Here is a 21962-nt window from a genome sequence, read left to right as displayed (position 1 = left end):
GTACGTTTTGCGTGCTGGTTTGTGCAGTACTCTAATTACTGCCTCCATACATATCGGCTGATACCTCTCTCCTCTCCCTATGCTCAGAGATTTTGAAACAGCGAAATTCGAATGAGCTGTATTACCTGCAGCAGCTGATGTAATGGACAGCCGTAGTCGATTTATTAGCCCGTTGGGGTCGTCATTAAACGTATACTGCAGGATTCGATTGTTCACTGCTTTATGCTCAATGTCAATACCATCGTCGCTGTTGTTTTCGTCATCAAGTATTGGTGTTATATTTCTTGTTTTCTACCCTTTTTGCGGTCTTATGTACATCAGTCAAATGCAGTATTTCACGTTACATTTACCTGTCATTAACTGGATAATTTACAAGGTTTTTGATAGATCTTAGAAAAATAAGATTCTTTAAACCAGGTGTTCTCTCAAACCCCTTATCACCAATCTGCATTGTGTCATCAGTTACATTTATAGGATGCATGCCCAAAATGTACGGTCTTGCCCTGCTAACGCCGAATGTAATATCTATCGGACAGGGGGCTTGATGGGTAATGAATTCGTCAATGGCAACACCATCGTTATCATGTGGTTTTGTTTTTACTGAGAGCTGTATGAGAGATTCAGTACTGGCTTAAAGGTCTATCTTACTGTTTGCTGTCGATCCCTATGCTCTACCCTTAGCAACCGTAATTTCTCTCGAATCGCTTTCCGCTCATGAATGACTTTCTGCTTCATTGACATCTCAGTGTATACTAATCAGACGTCTCTGCAGATTGATGCTCTATATATCCGCTCTTCTTCCTCTTACTATGTGCCTCCTTACCCATCTCAACAACAAAGACCTCTACGTCTACTCTCCCATCAATGGCCACGACGTTTTCAGTTAAGTCGGTTACTTTCTACCCGATTTCGTTGGTTAACTCATTTAATGCACTGACTACTCTCAGAAGAGTGACCAGGCACCTCAAACTGCACTGCCATTGTCCATGGTGCTGCGTATACTGATGCACTCGCTTCTCTTAACAGGCTATACACACAGAAACTCTTGAAAGTTTCGCCTGTTCTTACCATCATTCAGTTTCCTTGTTTTATCTTTAAGGAGCGATAAAAAAAAGCAACCGGAGGCATATTTGCAGAAACCAGTACTAGTACGATAGAAGTATTGACCCTAGCTGTAGAGACATTTGTCCCACTGTGACACAACGCCGTTAATGACTGTCTCATGAAATTCCCGGGACTTCGATGTTAACTAGTTCCATACGTACTACTGGAAATCGTCGTTCGAGGTGAATTGTTTGTCCCTCAGAGCTTTTTTAAGGGGAAAAAATGGCGAAATCACAGCGACCAGACAATATAGATGGTGGCCGAGAACCTCGCATTTGAATTTGTGCAGGAGTGCCGCGACTGTGTTGGCAGGATGAGGGTTTGCATTTTCGTGGAGCACAATGACCCCACGGGAGAGACTGCCTGGTTGTTTTCATTTGACTGCTTGGCGAAGACTGGTCAAGGTTTGCGAGTAGTGCTCGGCATCACTGTTGTCCCGCGCTGCAGGAAGTGAATTACAAGGGGACCACCTTGGTCAAAGAAGAACACCATCATAACCTTTGTTGCACGTGTGAATGCACGTGTGGGTGCTTCCACTGGGGATCTGTCGTTTTGTTCTGGTTTGAAGCGATGATACCATGAGCCATCTCTAGCACCATTCGTGCCAGGAACGTACTCCATTCCCGAGCATGGCGCTGCAGATAAGCAACAAAGACTGCCATTCGACAAGCTTACTGGTGTGGCTGAAGACTGTGGAGCATTCCAGACCAGTTCTTTGCTTGTTGAACGCCCCTTATATAATGAGAAATCCATAATGTGAATGATTCCAGCAATCAGCACGTATCTTTAAAGGAAGGATTGAACGGCATGTCAGTTTCTACTTGTATCTGGAAAATGTATTTTAAATTCAGATTGTCTTGTTTGAAGGCTATAATGAGGTTTGCATTTTTCCTAACCAACTGTTTCGGGATTCTGGAACATGTTTGGCTCAGATAAAATACATCAGCAATCATATGATGACCGAAACAGAAGTATTTTCGAATTAGGTCTTAGTTTCCCTTTTTTTTTTTTTTTTGAAATATGATGGGGCCCCCTCACGCCCACACCAACGTGGTGACCAAACCAAAAGTTCTACTGTCATCTCCGTAAACATGTTAGTTTTTTGAATCAGGCGTCAAAGGATGCGGGCTGTGATGTTGTCCATGCGTCTGGGTAAGATTACTCATTAACATGGTCCATCAGGAGACAGAAGTGGTCGAAAACGATTGAAGGGCAGCGGTTATAAGGGCAGAGGAAAAAAAGTGCCAAGGCAAGAGCCAAGGGAAAAAAACCTCTGCGACAGTAGGACGGGTAGTAAGGGCAGTATCGGCTTGCTATCTGCGACAGTGCATGCAAGGTGCGGTTGTGTTAGTTCGAGGTATCGTGCACCGTTACCTTTGTCGTTGTTGAAGCTTGTTGCGGCGCTTGCTGCAGTGTGGGCGATCGGTCATAGATCGGCTCACAGACGGTGCAGGGTGTGTGTGTGGCTGGTTTGCGTGCTGTGTACAGTACGGTTTCCCTGCGGTTGCCTGATTTTCGGCTGGTCGCACATCTGGGTTTCCAGTAATAACTGTGTTGCAGGGGCTCGCCAGGACTGTCGTGTTAGCGTTCTATGGACCATAGATGTTTAGTTCCTAGCCAGTAATGTCTTTGGTCTGTTATGCTTCCATCTATGGTTGTGGTCGTAGTTACCCAGAGAAAGAATAAACGGGTTGCGCGAGTGTCTCGTGTTATTGTACAGTCGTGTGGAGAGTTTTTGGAATACCTGCAAGATGGTATCTAGCCGGTATTCCCGGTGAAGGTCCGCGATGCGTGTGTAGCGCGGAGCGTTGCTTATGATTTTGAGTACTTTGTTCTGTATGAGCTGCAGACGGCGCAGGCGAGTTGGCGCAGCGTATCCCCAGACAGTGGCTGCGTACGTCATCAGGGGTCTAATAAGTGTCACGTACATGGACCCAGACACCCTCCTGTTCAGTGTGCTACGCCTGTTAAGCATAGGGTAGAGTTGTTTGAGCCTCGCGTTAGCTTTATTGGTCACGTGTTGGATGTGGTCCCCCCAGAGTAGTTTCCTGTCCAGCCAGACACCGAGGTATTTGACCTTCTCGCGGAAACGTATTGGGCGTGTGTGTAGTGTTATTGGGTTGCAGTGCTGATGTTTGCGTAGTTGCTTCGGCCTTCTAGTGAACAGAACGGCCTCGCACTTGTCGACGTTTACTATAACACGCCATTTAACCAGCCAAGGCTCCGCCGTTCTGAGTGCAATCTGTAGTCGTGAGTTAATGTTAGACGGCTTCCAATCTTCCCCGAAGATGGCAGTGTCATCCGCGTAGATTCCTACCGTCGTGTTATGTGTAGCTGGGAGGTCGTTAATTTTAGTTTCCCAAAGCAAAATCGTCAAATATGAGGACCGTGTTTGGCATTGCTTTTCCAGGTGGCGGGATGTCACCGCTTTCACTGAATGTCGTGTGTATAACAGCCTTTATACCGCACAATATCTCCTGTAATAGCTGATACTTGGGCTGAAACAGTGTTTTTGAGAATACACCAACAACTTAAACTCGGACTCCATCTACATGTGTTAGCAGTGTCATGAGCCCAATTGGATGGGCCTTAAGTAATTGCTCGTATATTATCAGGAAGAAGTATTCTGTTCTACATCTACATCTACGTGATTGCTTTGCTATTCACAATAAAGTGCCTGGCAGTGGGTTCAATGAACCACCGTCAAGGTGTGTCTCTAGCGTTCCACTCTCGAACGGCTCGCGGAAAAAACGAACACTTAAATTTTTCTGTGCGAGCCCTGATTTCCTTATTTTGTCATGATGATCATTTCTCCCTATGTAGGCGGGCGGCAATAGAAGGTTTTCGCAATCGGAGGAGAAAAATGGTGGTTGAAATTTCATGAGAAGATCCTGACGCAACGAAAAACGCCTTTGTGTTAATGGTTGCCACTCCAATTCATGTATCATGTCTTTGACGCTATCTTCCCTATTTAGCGATAATGCAAAACGAGCTGCCCTTCATTGTACTTTTTCAGTGTCATCCGTCAGTCCCACCTGATGCCGATCCCACACCGCACAGCAACACTCCAGAATTGGGCGAACAAGCGTGTTGTAAGCAGTCTCTTTAGTATACCTGTAGCACCTTCCAAGTCTTCTGCCAATGAATCGGAATCTTTGGTTTGCTCTACCCACAATATTATCTATGTGATCGTTTGAGTTTAGTTTACTTGTAATTGTAATCCCTAAGTATTTAGCTGAATTTACAGCCTTCAGATTTTTGTGACTTATGGCGTAATCGAAATTTAGCTGATTTCTTTTAGTACTCATGTGAATAGCTTCATACTTTTCTTTATTGAGGGGCAATTTCCACTTTTTGCACCATACAGATATAATATGTAAATCATTTTGCAAGTCGTTTTGATGATCTGATAAGTTTACAAGACGATAAATGACAGGCTCATCTGCAAACAATCTTAGATGGCTACTCATATTGTCTCCTATGTCGTTAAAATAGATCAGGAACAATAGAGGGCCTATAACAGCTGAGGCGATACTCCGTAGGCACGTAGTTTGGTTAGAAGGAGCTTATGAGGAACGGTGTCGAAAGCCTTCTGGAAAACTAAAAATATGGAATCAATTTGATATCCCCTGTCAATAGCACTTATTACTTCATGAGTATAAAGAGCGAGTTGTGTTTCACAAGAACGATATTTTCTGGATCTGTGATGACTATGTGTTAATAAATCGTTTTCTTTGAGGTATTCCATAATGTTCGAGTACATTGTATGTTCCAAAACCCTATTGCAAATCGACGTTAGTGATATAGACCTGTAATTCAGCGAATAACTCCTACTTCCCTTTTTGGGTATTGGTATGACTTCACGGATCTTTCCGTGAGGGAGTGGTTGTATATAAATGCTAAATATGGAGTTATTTTAGCAGCATACTATGAGAGGAACCTCACGTATAAAATCTGGACCGGAGGCCTTGCCTTTATTAAGTGATTTAAGCTGCTTCGTTACACCGAGGATATCTACTCATATGTTTCTCGTCTTGGTAGTTGTTCTTGAGTGGAATTCTGTGATAATTACTTCGTCTTTTTTGGTGAAGGAGTTTTGGAACACTGTGCTTAATAACTCAGCTTTAGTGGCACAGGCATCAGTGACTTCACCGTTGTTGTCGCGCAGTGAATGTATTGATTGCGTCTTGCTACTGGTGTGTTTTATGAATGACCAGAATGTCTTTGGGTTTTCTGCCACATTTAGAGACAGAATTTCGTTGTGGAAATTATTAAAAGCATCTCGCATTGAGGTGCGCACTATATTTCGAATTTCTGTAAAACTCTGCCAATCTTGGGGATTTTGCGTTCTTTTATATTTTGCATGATTTTTTCATTGCAACAACGACCTGACCTGTTTTGTGTACCATGGGGGATCAGTACCATAGTGCTCAGAGCCTATCTTCTGAGTTTAAGGGTCGATAAAACGATCCAGTTAATAGTCTAGTCCGATTGTCAGGTATAACCTCTACCCATACTATTTCATACGAACTATCCACTTCAATTTCGCTACAGGGCAAACTACCTCTGACAGCAATAAATACTCCACTACCAACTAAATTTAAACTAACCGCCCGCATCTCGTGGTCGTGCGGTAGCGTTCTCGCTTCCCACGCCCGGGTTCCCGGGTTCGATTCCCGGCGGGGTCAGGAATTTTCTCTACATCGTGATGGCTGGGTGTTGTGTGATGTCCTTAGGTTAGTTAGGTTTAAGTAGTTCTAAGTTCTAGGGGACTGATGACCATAGATGTTAAGTCCCATAGTGCTCAGAGCCTAAATTAACCTTTCTGAACTCTATTAGATCGTTTGAAAAACTTTCGGCTGAACTTACTTACGGCTTTAGGCAGCTCTCTGTCCCTACAACTATTTGAGCTTCAGTGCAGTCTCTTAGGGCTTGGAACTCTGGTTCTTTCCCAACACAGCTACGACAATTTACAAGTACAATATCGATCGTTCTGTAACTACCTTACTGTGTCCTACCTGCCCACCTTCAGACGAAAGCCCGTTCTGTCGTTCCCTTAGACCCTCTAACCTAAAAAACCGCCTAGTCCTTACCACACAGTCCCCGCTACCCGTGTAGCCACCTCCTGTGTGTAGTGGACTCCTGATCTATTAAGCATATAATCAGAGAGATTAGAGCCCACACAGAAGCATACCGACAATCCTTCTTTCCACGTACAACACGAGACTGGAATAGAAGGGAGAACCGATAGAGGTACTCAGGGTACCCTCCACCACACACCGTCAGGTGGCTTGCGGAGTATGGATGTAGAGTAGATGTAGATGTAGAACCCGGAAACCCACCATCCGATGGCGCAAGTCAAGGAATCTGCAGCCTACTCCGTCACAGAACCACTTGAGCCTTTGATTCATGCCCTCCACTCGGCTCTGCAACAAAGGATCACAGTCGGTTCTATCAACGATGCAGCAGGTGGTAAGCTCCGCCTTAATCTCGGAAGCAAGACTGGCAGTCTTTACCATTTCCGAAAGCCGACAGAATCTGCTAAATTCCAAAGCGACACAGGTCACTGGTACCGACATTAACCACCACCTGCAGTTGGCTGCACCCTTCACTCTTCATGGAACTACCAGCAAACCCATCCTCTCTGAATGACCAGACCTTGCAGGCCGAGAAGCTTCCTCTGGAGCAGGATGGACGATTGCATCAATCTCAGAGACATCGTCAGCCACAGACAACGCCCGAAACCTGTTCGTCAAACGAACTGGGGAGGCCCTACAATTGGCCCCTCGGAATGTTTTCCCTGCCTGCTAGACTTTGGAATGATCTCCTACTCGACCACAGGTGAGGCGTCAACCTCAGTGCAGGCAGTACCCGGGGTGGTCACAGCAGTGGACCGATCGAAGGAAACGTGAGACGTGCTCGACGTCCCTCGCATCCTCGCGTTCGGTCCCCCACAGTGACGCCCCTTGGCAGCAGCATCAAGCTGTGTGACTGACACCAGCGCAGCTTGAAGCTGTGAGTGAAGGGTCGCCAGCTCAGCTTGCATCTGTACACAACAGTCACAGATCCTATCCATTTATTACTGCAGTCGCTCCTGTTTGAAGCTCGTAAAAATATACAACAAACGAACGGTGCACTCGCCTTATAAGTAGCAGGAACTAGCTGTGCTGCTCTCGCTGACGGTCTAACCGACACTGTTCTGCTTTATCTTTAGGTCAGGACCAATCACCGACAACAAAGTCCTTTTGATGGGGATGTTTCACCGAACCCAGATTTCTGATTGGTGTAGGAATTTGGAAGTTAGTTGTGCATTCATACTGAAACTTTTTCTTCGAACAACCGTCATGGCGATAGGAGAATACATATGAGTGACGTCTATTGTGTCAGACATGTCTGACAGGACAGACACCAGTCATATCATTCTGTAATCCTTTGGGAAAAATCTGCTGGGCGCTTTCCCTCTAAAATGTGGCTAACTAGCACCACTATGCAGCTTCTCTAGACATAGGTTTAAAACTGCTGCCCTAACATCCTCAATGTACTTAGTGAGCATCTCACGCGTAGCTTGCACTCTGTAGCAATGCCTGTTAGCCAACTCAACCCTATTAGACAAATTCTGCAAACAAGGCTTTACAGTATTTCCACAACGACATACGTGTGTCCAAGGTCTCAGTAATTACCCTTCGTAACCTCCTTTGGCCTGAAAGGCAGATACCCTCCACACTGTATATTCTGCAATATGTGGGGCCCTGCTCTTGACCGAATGCACTATCTGTTGATTTGTATCTATGGCCAATCTCTTTTTAACTTCATCGCAAAGAGGGTTGGGTAATTTTGTGAAGAACTTACATTTCTCACCACCATCTACCCCCAAGGGATTCACCCTTTTCTCCTGATCACCTTCTACAGAAAGTGAAACCTCACTTGGTCCAACGCTACCTTCCCGACTAAGAAGGCTTTTTTGTAGTTGTAACTGAAAACTTCTTCCTCTCAACTCTTCGATATGAGGGACATTTGGGACTCTGTGTCAGCCTTATATAAATCCTGAATTCTATTAATCAAATTATACACTTGTGCCTGAATTCTAGAAACCTGGGCAGAATCTGGTACCTTCCCATGTAGCAATTCTATGTTCGCAAGCACACCAGAGACCAAATTATCACACACGGAGCAGGCATCATTTATATTCCCAGTAGTATAAGTTGTTAACAGACGGCGATCCATTGCACAGCGCAAACATTTTCCCAGTTCCCAGTTCAGCTACAGCCGCCTCTCCACTGGCATTCTCTGAATCGCAAGTCACATTATAACTGCAGCTTCGTTAGATGTTGTTGTTGTTGTTGTAGTCTTCAGACCTGAGACTGGTTTGATGCCGCTCTCCATGTTACTCTATCCTGTGGAGGCCGCTTCATCTCCCAGTACCTACTGCAACCTACATCCTTCTGAACCTGCTTAGTATATTCATCTCTTGGTCTCCCTCTACGATTTTTACCCTCCACGCTGCACTGCAATGCTAAATTTGTGATCCCTTGATGCCTCAAAACATGTCCTACCAACCGATCCCTTCTTCTAGTTAAGTTGTGACACAAACTTCTCTTCTCCCCAATCCTATTCAATACCTCCTCATTAGTTATGTGATCTACCCATCAAATCTTCAGCATTCTTCTGTAGCACCACATTTCGAAAGCTTCTATTCTCTTCTTGTCCAAACTATTTATCGTCCATGTTTCACTTCCATACATGGCTACACTCCAAACAAATACTTTCAGAAACGACTTCCTGTTACATAACTCTATATTCGATGTTAACAAATTTCTCTTCTTCAGAATCGCTTTCCTTGCCATTGCCAGTCTACATTTTATATCCTCTCTACTTCGACCATCATCAGTTATTTTACTTCCTAAATAGCAAAACTCCTTTACTACTTTAAGTGTCTCATTTCCTAATCTAATTCCCTCAGCATCACCCGATTTAATTTGACTACATTCCATTATCCTCGTTTTGCTTTTGTTGATGTTCATCTTATATTCTCCTTTCAAGACACTGTCCATTCCGTTCAACTGCTCTTCGAAGTCCTTTGCCGTCTCTGACAGAATTACAATGTCATCGGCGAACCTCAAAGTTTTTACTTCTTCTCCATGAATTTTAATACCTACTCCAAATTTTTCGTTTGATTCTTGTACTGCTTGCTCAATATACAGATTGAATAACATCGGGGAGAGGTTACAACCCTGACTCACTCCTTTCCCAACCACTGCTTCCCTTTCATGCCCCTCGACTCTAATAACAGCCATCTGGTTTCTGTACAAATTGTAAATAGCCTTTCGCTCCCTGTATTTTACCCCTGCCACCTTCAGAATTTGAAAGAGAGTATTCCAGTCAACATTGTCAAAAGCTTTCTCTAAGTCTACAAATGCTAGAAACGTAGGATTGCCTTTTCTTAATCTTTCTTCTAAGATAAGTCGTAAGGTCAGTATTGCCTCACGTGTTCCAACATTTCGACGGAATCCAAACTGATCCTCCCTGAGGTCCGCATCTACCAGTTTTTCCATTCGTCTGTAAAGAATTCGCGTTAGAATTTTGCAGCTGTGTACTTATTAAACTGATAGTTCGGTAATTTTCACATCTGTCAGCACCTGCTTTCTTTGGGATTGGAATTATTATATTGTTCTTGAAGTCTGAGGGTATTTCACCTGTCTCATACATCTTGCTCACCATCTGGTAGAGTTTTGTCATGACTGGCTCTCCCAAGGCTGTCAGTAGTTCTAATGGAATGTTGTCTACTCCGGGGGCCTTGTTTCGACTCAGGTCTTTCAGTGCTCTGTGAAACTCTTCACGCAGTATCTTACCTCCATTTCGTCTTCATCCACATCCTCTTCCATTTCCATAATACTGTCCTCAAGCACATCGCCCTTGTACTCGTATAAACCTTCGATATACTCCTTCCACTTTTCTGCCTTCCCTTCTTTGCTTAGACCTGGGTTACCATCTGAGCTCTTGATCTTCATACACGTGGTTCTCTTCTCTCCAAAGGTCTCTTTAATTTTCCTGTAGGCAGTATCTATCTTACCCCTAGTGAGATAAGCTTCTACATCCTTACATTTGTCCTCTAGCCATCGTTGCTTAGCCATTTTGCACTTCCGGTCGATCTCATTTTTTAGACGTTTGCCTGCTTCATTTACTGCATTTTTATATTTTCTCCTTTCATCAATTAAATTCAATATTTCTTCTGTGACCCAAGGATTTCTAGCAGCCCTCGTCTTTCTACCTACTTTATTCTCTGCTGCCTTCACTACTTCATGCCTCAGTGTTACCCATTCTTCTTCTACTGTGTTTCTTTCCCCCATTGCTGTCAATTGTTCCCTTATGCTCTCCTTGAAAGTCTGTACAACCTCTGGTTCTTTCAGCTTATCCAGATCCCATGTCCTTAAGTTCCCACCCTTGTGCAGTTTCTTCAGTTTTGCAGTTTCTTCGTTACATGTGAAAGAGCTAATACTCATCTCTGATCCGGTACCTGCTCTATTAGTACCCTGGAACCATATAAGCAGACAAGTATTCAGAAATATGTATAATTTTCCTTGCCGATACACAACATCAGAAAGCCGACAATTCCATTCTCGCAACCACGCTCACTGTTACCACTTGATTGGTAGGGAGCTATTGAAATACATAAAAAACCGTAGTCTGGAACATATTTGACCTCTTCTTTTACAATAAAACACTTACAACGAGGACAATAGGAAGTAACAATCTTGACGTTAAAAATTTAATCAAAGGAACTGCAAACAAAGGCAGTTATTGAAATCACTATTAAAATTTGAAGCTACTTAAGTAAATCCCACATCAAATGATACTGCATGAACTTTAAAAGAACAAACCATCAACTTAAAAAGCAGTTACATGTTTACAGCTGTAAAACTCCAGAAACCACTACCATGGAAACTGTCATGTGTAAAGTGCAGACCCAGTGGCAATGTGATCGCAACGAACCACCTTTGTTTATAAAAGCCTAGGACACAGTAACCACGTAACCGCTCATAGCTTATAGTTTAAAAGCTTTAACGACAGAGTATATAAACTACTTGTGTAAGTAGGCTGTTTAGGTTTTTTTTATTGGTAATGCCACCGCCACGTAGCGCTCTGTATGAAAATCACTGGCTGTGCCGTGTGCAGTCTGTGGCTGGTTGGCACTGTTGTAATACTCGCCATTGTAGTGATGGGCAGCGGCAGATGGGTAGTTGGACGTGAACAGCGCGTAGCGTTGCGCAGTTAGAGGTGAGCCGCCTGCAGTGGTGGACATGGGGAGAGAGAGGGCGGAGTTTTGAAATTTGTAAGACTGGATGTCATGAACTGCTATATATATTATGAATATTAAGGTAAATAGATTGTTTGTTCTGTATTAAAATCTTTCATTTGCTAACTATCCCTATCAGTAGTTAGTGTCTTCAGTAGTTTGAATCTTTTATTTAGCTGGCAGTAGTGGTGCTCGCTGTATTGCAGTAGGTTGAGTAACGAAGATTTTTGTGAGGTAAGTGATTTGTGAAACATATAGGTTAATGTTAGTCAGGGCCATTCTTTCGTAGGGATTTTTGGAAGTCAGATTGCGTTGCGCTAAAAATATTGTGTGTCAGTTTAAGCACAGTTTTGTATAAATTTTCTAAGGGGACGTTTCATATGTCGACCCTTAGCCGAGGATACCTCACTGGAATCTTCTGACTTTTTCTTGTAGTTTGTGTAGTTAGTGTAACCTTTGTTTATTGCTAGCGCATAATTGTAGAGAGAATTTCCTCTGTAGTTGTAGTTTTTCATTGTTGTACAGTAAAACAGTTGTGGCATGCATGTAGGTTTGCACCAAGTATTTCGCAGCTGCTCTTGCAGTTAACTAGATATTATTTTCAGTGCTATGTTAATGTGTTCTCTTATTTTTGTTCTAGAAATTGTGTTTTTCTGTGTTGTCCTGTGAAATATTGTGACAATAATGGTGTGTGAAAAACGTAATACTAGGCTCCAAAGTAAACTGAGAAATGGCAGCGAAGACGAAAGCAGTGTGTTAGCGTCACCATGTAATGAATTCACAAACGTTCGAAGTAGTAATTTGGTAATAGTGCATAGGGAAATGGAGCGGGCTGCAAATAATGGTGTAGGCAGTGAAACAATTAATGAACAGGGAAGCATTATCGATCGTTCGGTCGGCAACAGCTAGCCTGAGGATTCCGAAATGACAGGACACAATGTTGCAAATACTGTAGATTCATATTTTGCGTCCTCAACATTTTCTCAAATAAATCAAGACACATGTTCTGCTTTTCAAAATGCGAATATTGCCGGTTCAAATGCACTGCCGAAAATCACTGAGGAACATGTTTCAGACACCAGTGCACTGTTATTACAGTTAATGCAACAAATGGGACAAAGGCTACAAGAGTTAGACACAACGCTTGAACAAAATCAGGAACAAATGGAACAAAATCTTCAAAAGTTAGACACAATGGAACAAAATCTTCAAAAGTTGGACACAATGGAACAACACCAGAGACAAACACAGCAACAGTTAGACACAATGGAACAAAATCAGAGACAAACACAGCAAAAGCTTCAAAAGTTAGACACCACACTTGAACAAACACATGACGATTTAACTACTGAAATACATAACATTGAATCGAAATGCCAAAAAATCTGTAATGAGGTAAAAACACAAATTTGTGAACATTTTCAACCTATTTTTTAGCGGCATGAAAATGCATTACAGAATCATGAAGCAGCCATAAAAGAACTGCAAACTATTGTTCGTGAAAATCACGACACCTTGCAAGCTAAAATGGACTCAGTTGCATCCACCGATTCGGTTACGCAACTTGCAAGAACTCAGGAAAACTTAAAGGACATAGTAGATTCGATTTCAACACAAATGGACACTCATAAACTTGGTTCAGAAAAACACACTGATGAAATGTGTTCACTATCGGAGAAAGTAGCCGAACTTTCAGATCAGTTCACTAACTTATCTACAAAGGTAGATGATGATCTGAATGATACAGAAGAGTGCGAACAAATTAGGAAATTCAAAAAAAATCAGAATCAAATTAATACACAACACCAAAGAGAAATCCGGGAAGTGCAAGATCAGCTGATACAGGTAATACAAGAATTACGTGTTTCAGAGAACACTCGCGCTCCAACACGGGAAGAGGGACTTAGAAATACGGAAAAGCCACAAAATAATAACACAGGGCATTTCGGAAAGTATGAAAGAAATTGGCAAGGTGCACCGAATTTTGAGTGGAACCGCCGACACGACGTAACAATGACCGATATGCTACCCGCCGACACGATGATTTTGACTATAAGCTGTTCATTACTGCACGTAAATTCAAAACATTTAAGAATTCTGGCAACGACATTCATCCACAAGCGTGGCTCCATCAATTCTCTCATTGTTTTCCTCCCAACTGGTCATTAGAGCACAGATTAGAATTTATGTGTGGCTACTTAGAGAATGAACCAGCTGTAAGAATGCGATCGGTCATTCACGATTGTCATAGTGAAGGAGAATTTTATCATGCCTTCCTCTCAGCATATTGGTCTCAAGCTACACAAGACCGGGTAAAACATAGCATCATAATGATGAAGCATTTCGAACAATCTGAATTTTCCACTCTTGTCAAATATTTTGAAGACATCTTACATAATCAGTGTCTTTCAAACCCATATAGCCCCTCAGAACTCATCCGCATTTGCTTAATCAAATTACCTGAACATTTACGACAGATTATTTAGCAGGACGATGCAAAGACGACATTGAAGCTTTTCAGGGACTGTTACAAGAACTGGAAATTGACACTGACAATCGCGGAACGCGAAAACAGGAGCACAACAATTACAGGTCACACCTGTCACAATTCCGCAATGACAGAAATAATACACGACAAGGCTATTCGTACAACGTAAATCGTGACCAAAACAGACACCACCCGTATGACAACCGTTGGCAGAGTAGTAATTATTACAGGGAAAGATCACCTCTCTGCGATAATGAATATCACAGAGACAATCAGAGAAACAGACAATATGGGAACCAAAATAATTATTATCAAGGGAGACGGAATAACTTCGGACGCAACGGTCCAGTGCGCAGTTACGATTCAGGGAGAAATTCTCCACCACGTGACTGACAAGAAATTAATTACAGAAATTACCGACATGACGACAGACGATATTTTCGTAACGACAGACCTGAATTGCATCAGATCTGGCGGGATTCAAACAGAGCAGGGCCCTCTCGGCAAGGTGATTTGGTAGAAGTTAGGTCTCCTAATCCCAATAACGACGCGCGCCAACAAAGAAACAGACAATGACTCGCACCGCAGGCAGCCGCGTGCGCCGTCTGGCTCTGAGAAAATTAACAGACGCTAACCTTGAGAAAAATTCCAGTATTCTTTACCGACGTATATGGCATGATAATTGCGTTGAAGTTGAAACTCTGCTTACTAGGAAGAGTAAAGGTTTACACCACATTTTACATGTAAAACCGTTTATTGGAAGATAATCTGCTTTTTAACTTTGTCTTTGCCATAAAACTTTTCACTTCACACTACTAGTACAATTTGTCAGACTTAGAATCTGTTAACATGCAACCATGTTTGAAGTTAAATATCCAGTCAAGAACCAAGAGAAATTATTTAGACAGTAATTACGAGTGTATTGTTATAGTGAACAGACGTCACAGTGTTATTGTGCAAGTACATTCTTGCTTGTTAGTAGCACGATTACGTAACGACTATAAGGCTCACATACTTAGAACATTTACCAGTACTGCTAATGAGATTTTAATGCAACATTTTGGGTTTACTTGAAAATAAATTCTGGATTTAAAGTACTTTCTGTGAGATACCAGATGACTCAGTGGTTAGTTTATGTGACACCTACACGATTTTATCACGACGCTACTAATGAGTGACAATTTACAATGTTGCTTTTGCACTGTATCTGTTTTATATCTGCACAGTTTTTCTGTATTATTCTGGTAAGTAAAACATGTTTTAGTAGTAACGTTTGTGGTATAATTGCAATGAGACATCCTTTTCTGTAGCACAACAATACGTACAGTACAGTACTTACTTCATCACGGCAATAAGTGTAATAACTAAGATATCTATACGCAAAGCATTTAACTTTCGTTGATCATGAGGTAAGTACATTGACTTCTGCAGAACTTAGCTTTCGGAGGCAACAACTACGATACTTCCACAGAGATTGTCTTACAGCAAGACGCACATTTAGCGCTACAGGACACACATTTGAGTGATTACGTTTGTAGTTAAACCATTTATTTTTCAACATATTTGAATTACAAAGAAAGTTTTCCGTGATACATTTCATTCCATTGCTGTAATCTGTAACACCTGAGGATATAATTACATTAATCCTCAGGGGGTACACGCTTACTTTGTGTACCATGTGTATGGCAAGCACAAGGAGCCTTAGATAATATGGTATTTGCTTATACAACTTTACACATCGCTACCATATTTATCTAATACATAAATTGCACAGCTATCTGATCATTTAACTGAGAGACAAACATTTTTTTTACTACATCAGTGACACATGTTTACGTAATTACACTGTTGGATAACTTCACACTTACGAAATTGTATTTTGTGTGTACTTAGTGAACTGATCATATTTTTTCGTAACCATTGTGATACTACGAGAGCTGAATGACATATTTGGTATGGGATCATGATTTTGAAAGTACGTTTGAGGTAGATGACACTTTTGACATGAGCAGAGAATTTTTTTTAGGTTTTGAAATTATTGGAGGAAGCTACGACGATTTTGAGAATTTGACTGAGGTGTTATGATGTTATTATTACGATGACTATGTGTATTATGCTGTTGCGGTATGTTTATGATCAATAAGCTGATGCTGTATGAGTTATTTGATTATGCTACGTATCTGTTATGATGAAATATTTAAGAAGTGTCGACGAATAATGTAAGGAATAATGAGTAGTGGTTAGGGACTCTGGTTTGTGAAAAAGGATGTTGGAAACCGAGAATCGTACTTTAAGAGTTATGAAATGTGTGTATATGCGTGAATGTATCACTATGCTGGCGAAAATTTTTGGACACTATTATATTTAAAGGACTTTGTTTCTACAGATTTGTAACGCAAATTCTTGACTTATGAATTTTTTTTATATGAGACTGCCACTGTAGCGGAAACTGGTGTCGTAAATATTTCGATAAGACAGTTAAGTGACCACCTCCACGTAATCCGTCGTGGGCACCCAGCTGCGCGACAACCATCTGACAAAAGAAAGCCATTAGTGTGTGCCTGTCAGAGGCACAGGTGGAGAGAAAAAAAAGGAGGCCATGAACCAGGCTATTGTCATTCCTTTGTAGAAAGCATCGGAAATACGACACGCCCAAACCTGAAAACATATGATTACACTGTGAAGCTATTAATTTATGATATTTACTGAAATGAAATGATGAGAAACATTTTGTATCTATTGATTTTATTGCCGAGAGATTGCTCATTTTGTTTAATATCCAGTTTCTATCTGCACTGCAGCATTGGTTAAAATAAAATTTAATAGATGTACTAATATCACTATTTTCTGTCCACAGACCCAGTAAAGAACCATTTTATGATGTACTTTCTTAGAAAAGAGGGCACAAATAGACATTTCCCTTCACAGGAATTGAAAAAATAATTTTTTTTCGATTTGGTAACTTATCTGCTAGCGTATGTTTTCGTGATGCAACACTCTAGTGTTAAGATGTGACATAGGTATTAAACATTTTTACTGTAATATTTTTTCTGCTTGAGCTTTGTCATTTTTAGTTATAAGTTATTGCATTTGCTGCTGCTGTTTACCAGGCATAATGTTACTGAATTTGACTTTGTATTACTCTGTTAAGCCAGTTTTACTACAGATTTATTTTTTCTTGTTTGCTGCGCATTGCCTTACATTACTTGTAATATTGCTGCCTTTTTTTGCCAATTTCCATTTTTTATCGTTGTTGTCTGTGTTAATTGTTTTGCACTGCTGCATTACCTCGTCCCTTAGTTTATCATCTGAACTCAGTAGATTTAAGTTAGCTTAAGAGGGAGTAGACTATATAAGAAACTAACTGTGATGAATTGGAAGAAAAGCATTGAGAAGCTATAAGAAAATGATTTGGCCAAAAAAGTAGTGTACAGTGGAGAGAAGCTATTTTTTGAAAGAGGATGTGAAAAAAATACGGAAAGCATGCTTGGATAGGATATTTTTGGTGGAAACAAATGTTCAGATACGATGAAAGATCTACAGAATGAAGTTTTGGGTTGGACTGCAGTACCAAATGTTACACTGAAAAAAAAACCCTGCCCTTTCCTTTTGTATTATCCCACTATGTGTTTGTGTACCCTTGTGTATTTGTTTTCTTCCTGTCTCAGTGTACTGTTTTATAGAATTTTTTCTCTTCTAATACTAAGCTACATTCACTATGATAAGGAATACAGTTATCCTCAAATATAATTTGCATTATTAACATGTTATTACTTCATAAAGATGTTTACACATTATTTATTCTGTTTTGTTCTAATGCTGTTTCAAAAGTTATTCTGATCTTTTAATTATGTATTGACGTCATAATTTTTGTAACACTGATGTATTTGTTATTTCGATTCTTTTGTAAAGCCCCTATTACTACAAATGTTATCTGTATTGTTATGTTCTTTAATTATGTATTTTGTACCTTTGTTATTGTATTCTTATGTTATAAAATTGTATTTGACACCAGTTGATCAAGTTAAGTAATTTGTAAGTTACAGTTCACTGTACACGTTTCTGTTGGTTATAGTATATGGACAATATGTGAGAAGTAGGGACTGATAGTGTTTGCACATGTGTTGATAATTCAGTAAGGGACTGGTTAACAGCATTGCTCATTCTATTTCAAAAACAATTTTTGTGAGTGCACAAGTGGTGGTTATGGACTTGCTGTATTATCCGCAAGACTCTTCAATGGTGATTGTGCGCCTGCACAGTCAAACAGATGGCTGCTGGCTGTCTCTACAAGGACTGAAGTGGGTCTACACTTTTGATGACTCCCCAATACCATTATTTCTACAAGGGCTGCAGTGGGTCTGCACCTCTGGTGGCCCACCAATACCGTAATCTCTACCAGGACCACAATGGGTCTACTCTGTGTTGACCTACCGACCAATATTCTTCAAAACTTCAACTGACTCTGCTGTGGGTTTGCTCTGTTGTGGCCCATTACCTGTCTGCATGTCAAGAGTCAGCACTGTCTTTCCGTTGGAAGGACAACACTACTTCTTCAAGACTGCATGGAAATCCACTACTGCCATGTGCATTTTCTTTTACTGCTCAGACTTTGAGAAAAAAACTGCAATTACTACTGTGATGAATGATAAATACTGTCTTTATGGACTATGAGATAATCTTTGCTTTTGACCAACAGTGTATCAATAACGGTGTGCATTTGATATCGTAGTTATTGTAATTATGAAACAATTTTCCAAATCTGTATTGGCCACTGCCCAAAACAATTTGTAAAATTTTTATGGGGAGCATGGGGGCTATGTAAGTAGGCTGTTTAGGTTTTTATGTTGGGAACGTCACATAGCGCTCTGTATGAAACTCACTGTCTGTGCTGTGTGCTGTCTGTGGCTGGTTGGCATTGTTGGAAAATTCGCTATTGTAGTGTTGGGTAGTTGGACGTGAACAGCGCGTAGCGTTGCGCAGTTGGAGGTGAGCGGCCAGCAGTGGTGGACGTGGGGAGAGAGATGGTGGAGTTTTGAAATTTGTAAGGCTGGATATCATGAACTGCTATATATATTATGAATATTAAGGTAAATACATTGTTTGTTCTGTATTAAAATCTTTCATTTGCTAACTATGCCTATCAGTAGTTAGTGCCTTCAGTAGTTTGAATCTTTTATTTAGCTGGCAGCAGTGGTGTTCGCTCTATTGCAGTAGCTTGAGTAACGAAGATTTTTCTGAGGTAAGTGATTTGTGAAACGTATAGGTTATTGTTAGTCGGGGCCATTCTTTCGTAGGGAATTTGGAAGTCAGATTGCGTTGCGCTAAAAATATTGTGTGTCAGTTTAAGCACAGTCTTGTATAATTTTTCTAAGGGGACGTTTCACGTGTATCTCACCATACATACAAGAGCACAAATACTATTAACACACACATGCAATATATCAACCGTGCTAATTTCAACTTTTGAAAGTAGTTAAAAATTGATGACAGGTACTGAATTACTGTTCAACGCCTACAGCGGGATGATTTCTATAAGTGACAGTGCTTTCTTACGTTTAATTCAGCAGAACATCTATTATTTGATGTCAACTTTAGCCTAAATACGGCTTATATAGCGCTTTTAGTTACCTCGCAGTAAACCAAAACAGACTGGAAACCAGAATAGCATCTTGAAAGAACGTAGTAAAACAGATGCTCACCATTCTAACACTGACGAAATCCACTCGAAGTAAACTTCTCCATCGTCATAGTAGGAACACGAGACGGAGAGCAACTTTGAATATACCTTCCTACTGCCGTACTGTCCTCGCAACGGCTCCTCTAAAAGCACAGAACTGTAGAAGTATATACATCCACTCTGCCCCTGGCTAGCGAATCCTCTCGAAGAATCACGGCTCTTGACGGGAGACTGTGCCTTGCTTCTTAGAGCCGGCTCTCAACTGCACGCTGCCCTAGCGTCCCCTGGACTAGGCCAGACCTAGAAACTCTGCTGAGTGTAGTTGCCGGGAGCATCGAGCTCACACTGTTTACAGACCAAAGACCTACCGCTTTTTACGGCTCCGAGAACACTGTCGCCTCTGCATTCCCCATCTTCTGCCTACATCCTGGTAACAACGAGCCTAATTCAACCTATCGATCATGAGCAAACATCTTACTCGCAACAAATTTAATCGAGAAATCGCGCGCTATGACTCATTTGTTTGTGTAGGGCTGAGACGTTTTCCCTTGATGCTGAGCCCTGCCCAATAATTGTCCTTTCGCTAAGAGGACTTACTGTTAATTGTTACCAAATGTTTTCTTCAGTTCGCCTGTCACAGCTTTTGAGATTCTCTTCATTGTTCTCAAACCACTGCTGGTTGTGCCGCTAAAGTAACAGCACACATTTGTTAAATAACTCATGTTCATAAGAAACATAACATCTTGAACGACTAGAGTTAGCATTCCAGTCATCTCCGTAGTACTCACAGAGTCCGCCACGTGCCCTAGTAACTACTTTCATACGTGGTGCCATAGGAGCGTATGAGCCGCGAATGCCGTCCTGTGGTGCAGCCATCCACGCAGCGTTCACTTGGTTCCAAAGTTCGTCTGTGGCGGTTGGCATTTGGGCACAGCGCTACAACCATTGTTTCACAATGTACCACAGGTCTTCGACTGGCGACAAGTTGGGTGTTTGGTGGGCCCTCACAAAAGGTTGATATCCTGTAACACCAAGAAGGTACGCGTTCAGGCATCATGTGGATATGCATTGTCTCGCTGAAAAGTGACATCTGAGTTCTTGTGCAGGAGGGGTATGGATACGAGGAGCAGGATGTTTTTGGCATGGGTCACAATGGTCACAGTGCCCTGGACAGACACCAACTGTGACATGTGGTTGTACCCAATAGCACTCTAAACCGTAGGGTCATGAGCTGGCACTGAATGTCTTGTGCGAATGCAGTCACTGCGATGCCGCTCCTCCTGTCTGCGGTGAACAAAAATGCGGCCATCATTTTCAAACAAACAGAAACTTGATTCGTCCAAAAACACTATCTAAAGCCCTTCCTTGCCCCCAGTGAAGTCGTTCCATACACCATTGCCCTTTAGCATGTGTCTGCACATTCGTGAAATGTAGGCAAAGATGTGGACGACGTGCGCGCAAGCCATGCCGTAATAAACGGCGACAGACTGCCACCCTTGATAATGTACGATATGTTGCACTGTTACATTGTTGCACCAGAGTCGAGCAGGTATCAGATCTTTTCTGCAATGCCATTCGGATGAGATGTCGTTCTGCTTGGGGTGTGGTCTCCTGTGATATGACTTGACCCATCTCGTCGTGTTTTATGGCCTTCCCTGAACCGTTTTGCACACAAGCGCTGCACTACCGAAACTCTTCGGCCACACGAATAGCAATTTCCCAGATGAATGCATCACATTCATGCCAATAATGCTCCGTCTTTCAAACTCACAGACATGACGGTACTGCTCGCGAAAACGTCTGCGAGGCTTCCTGCTCGTCTTCTCAAGTCACATTGATCCATTACCTTCGTTTTATTGCGATAACAATAGCCACAAGTTCAATTTAGCGGTAGGTGGTGTCTCACCGTGATAGAAATGTCGAACATGTGCGCACAGGCCGACACTGTTCAAATGTTAATTATTTCTGCAGAACCTACTGATGTACATATCATGTGAATATGAACGTCCTATCTCTAGTCGTTCAAGGTATTTTCTGAAAACGAGTGTTCACCATGTCATCCCTCCTTCTGTATTTGGCGATTTGGTCGAGTCTCTTTTTTCTAAGTGCTTTGTAGTACCCGGTGTCACTACAAAACAGTTTCACGTTACAGCCAGAGTCAGGTCTGAATCTCAAAGGAAGGTATAAGTATCCATTTCCCAAATTAATCGTGCCATCCCTCTTGTGGGATTTGGGTGCAGTGAAAGCACGTCCATTACGAATAACAACGTACAGATAGATCAGAACTGAATTTATGAACAATAGTTATATAGTAGTAGCATCTTTGAGTAGTCATCATCTAGCCCTGCGTCCACAATTGGAACCTAGCCCCGGCTTCAGTTTTGAATAAATGTTTT

Source organism: Schistocerca gregaria, chromosome 1 (assembly GCF_023897955.1).
Source record: "Schistocerca gregaria isolate iqSchGreg1 chromosome 1, iqSchGreg1.2, whole genome shotgun sequence".
Lineage (NCBI taxonomy): Eukaryota > Metazoa > Arthropoda > Insecta > Orthoptera > Acrididae > Schistocerca > Schistocerca gregaria.
The sequence above is the reverse complement of the archived record's forward strand: the minus strand, read 5'-3'. Positions refer to the sequence as shown.